The sequence below is a fragment of the Schistocerca americana genome, chromosome 3 (assembly GCF_021461395.2).
Source record: "Schistocerca americana isolate TAMUIC-IGC-003095 chromosome 3, iqSchAmer2.1, whole genome shotgun sequence".
Classification (NCBI taxonomy): Eukaryota; Metazoa; Arthropoda; class Insecta; order Orthoptera; family Acrididae; genus Schistocerca; species Schistocerca americana.
In genome coordinates, this window is record NC_060121.1 from 536,105,512 (window position 1) to 536,108,575 (window position 3,064).

Below are 3,064 nucleotides of genomic sequence, written 5' to 3' on the forward strand. Positions count from 1 at the left end.
ATGATTAAGTAGTCGATTGTGTTCTTTGGTATTATATCATTGAATGTTGCACATAATTTCATTATAGTCCTCTGAGTGGTAACAATCTCCTTTCTGCAAGTCATGTTAATCAAATATATATGATACTTTGTTACAGAATTGAGTGGCCTTATATCTACAATGTGAACTCGTTTAAAATCAAGAAATGCATCTTATGCCTTCAGACAACTATTTGGTGGATCCAAATTCCTAATTTTGTAAGGAAATATTTCATTTGTTTCATTTTAATATACATGTTCTTAAGTTTAATGCGGTCATATAACGAAGAATAAATCAACCGATTGTTTTTTTGGTTTGTTTGAAACACAAAAAATAAAATAAGGCATATCAAACTGTACTGAATTATAGTAATTCATGGTATCTAACTAGAAATTGTTCTTCTCACATAATCCTGCTACCTCAACTGTTTGTAGTTAATAGAAAGATATCAGAATTTTAGTATTTTTCAGTGTATTTTCTCATTGTTCAAGCTCATGATTTGCTAAACATTTAACAATAAGTACACGAATTTCCACAGATTATACTACAATTTTACATTCTTTTGGAAGTGTATCTTTTATTTCAACTCCAGCATTGTTGTAGTCAGGCCATTTAAGAACAGCATCTCCAGCACTGGAACTTGAAGTAAAAACTGGAGTAAGATCCCCTTCCCACAAAATTTCTTTATGGTCCCTAAAGAAACCAACAAGCATAGTTAGGTGTAAAGCATTTCATTTCTCTTACTCTTTGCTTGCCATTATTAAGTATATGTCCTTGCATACATATTTTTTCATCAAGAGTTGAAGTCAAATACAACAAAACTGATGTTGAAATAAAAGGATGCTCTATTCGAGACACAACATTACTTCCTTCCTTTATGGTCATAAAATCAAATAGCTTTGCACATAAATATCAATTAATATTTTACTAAATTTTCCATCGTAAGTTGGAGACTCGAACTCGGGACCTTTGCCTTTTCCAGGCAAGTTCTCTACCAACTGAACTACCCAAGCACAACTCACAGCCCATCCTCACAGCTTTACTGCTGCCAATACCTCGTCTCCTACCTTCCAAACTTTACAGAAGCTCTCCTGCACACCTTGCAGAACTAGCACTCCTGAAAGAAAGGATATGGCGGAGACATGGCTTAGCCACAGCCTGGGGGATGTTTCCAGAATGAGATTTTCACTCTGCAGTGTAGTGTGCGCTGATATGAAACATCCTGGTAGATTAAAATTGTGTGCTGGACCGAGACTCGCAATATCCTTTCTTTCAGGAGCGCTAGTTCTGCAAGGTTCGCAGGAGAGTTTCTGTAAAGTTTTAATCTGCCAGGAAATTTCATATCAGCGCACACTCCACTGCAGAGTGAAAATCTCATTCTACCTCCAATAATACTGAAGCTCAAGTACAACTGAACGTGATTAGAAAAAAATCATCCATCTCCTGTATTTACATTAATTTTTGTATCCTTGCCAGGAATATTTAGATTATTTTTTGATTTCTCATTCACTGGAAATGTGTAGAAGTGATAGCTCTCCATTTTGTTCATTACTTATTAAAACAAAATTTATTAAACCATTTCTAAAGTAACTATCACAGTAGCACCATTGATGTCAATCAAATTACCACTTTCATCAGTTTCAGTTACTTATATTGTATAATATTAAAAAAGGAATATGTACAGGTTAACGTGGTTTGTGAGTTTTTTGTCCACCAATCTAAGCATTATGCTAGAATGAAACAATAACATAGAATGATGAAAATGTTCAGTACACTTGACAGTTCCATCAGCTAGATTAAGATTTATATCGATTAATTTGAATGGAATAAATTTAGAAAAGTCAATACCAAAAGTTTTTTGTCAGCTTCAATAGTTTGTTTACTATATCCAAGCTCATTTCCAGTGCAATCTTATATATTCATATATAATATCATCACTCTCAGTAATAATTCTTTTTAAAGTTTGATATGCTTTAATGTGAATATTGGGCTTTTCTGAATGAATAAATTCAAACTATATTGGCTAACAGGAATTTCTATCATTTCTCCGTCACAATATAATTTATAATTTTGTCATGTAATATTTGGAGTTAGAAATGTTGCAGATAAACCAACTAGAGCAACATTTCTACAACTTTCTCGTATAAGTACAGTCAATCTTTTTTGAGAACAGATGACTTATTACTCAATTGAAATAGGTGACTCATTTAATATAAATAAATTTTTAACTACATGAAATCAGATTGGGAACCAAAAATAACAATTACACAGAAGAAGGCAAAAAATAAACATGGTAAGCTTTTACCTAATACTATTAAATGTTCTATAATAGGTCCAAAGGCCTGTGGAAAAACAACATTAATGCTTGACAGTTATATTCTAACTCCAGGATGGTTGAACTAGAATAAGCTAAATCATTTGCACATTTAGTGAAAAAGTTTAGATCAACCGAAATATCAAGAATTTATAAAAAAAAATGTGGAAGATAAAAATAATGAGAAGATTACTATGTTTATTGAAAACAACAATGAAATTACACCACTAGGTCAATACGAAGATAATTCATTTGTAGTATTTGGTTGTTTCATTCTTGAAAATCAAGATGTAATTAGACAATTTTTACTAGAGGAAGACATAAAGAAATATATCATTTATATTTAGCTGAGACATATTCAAAAACATGAAAACAATGAATAAGGGATAATCTAAATTTTTTAAATGTTTTACAGAAGATGATACAAAATTTAAATCATATCTACCATGAGTTTGTTGGTAGTGATTTAAAATTTGATGATTTTAAAGAAATGTTGAGTAAATGTAGCAATGATCAGTTTGGATTTTTTCAATAGATATGACTAGGCAACCTAATGAATGGAAATTCAAATATCATGTAAAAGATGTCCTTATCAAATGAGTTCTTTAAAAGATGACATTGCATATCTTTGAGACCACAATGGTAGTGTTTCACTTGAACATACAAATGACTTTAAAGAAGCTCTTGATTATTTAAAAAATATGAAAAATTACAAATAGTTGAATCTAAGTA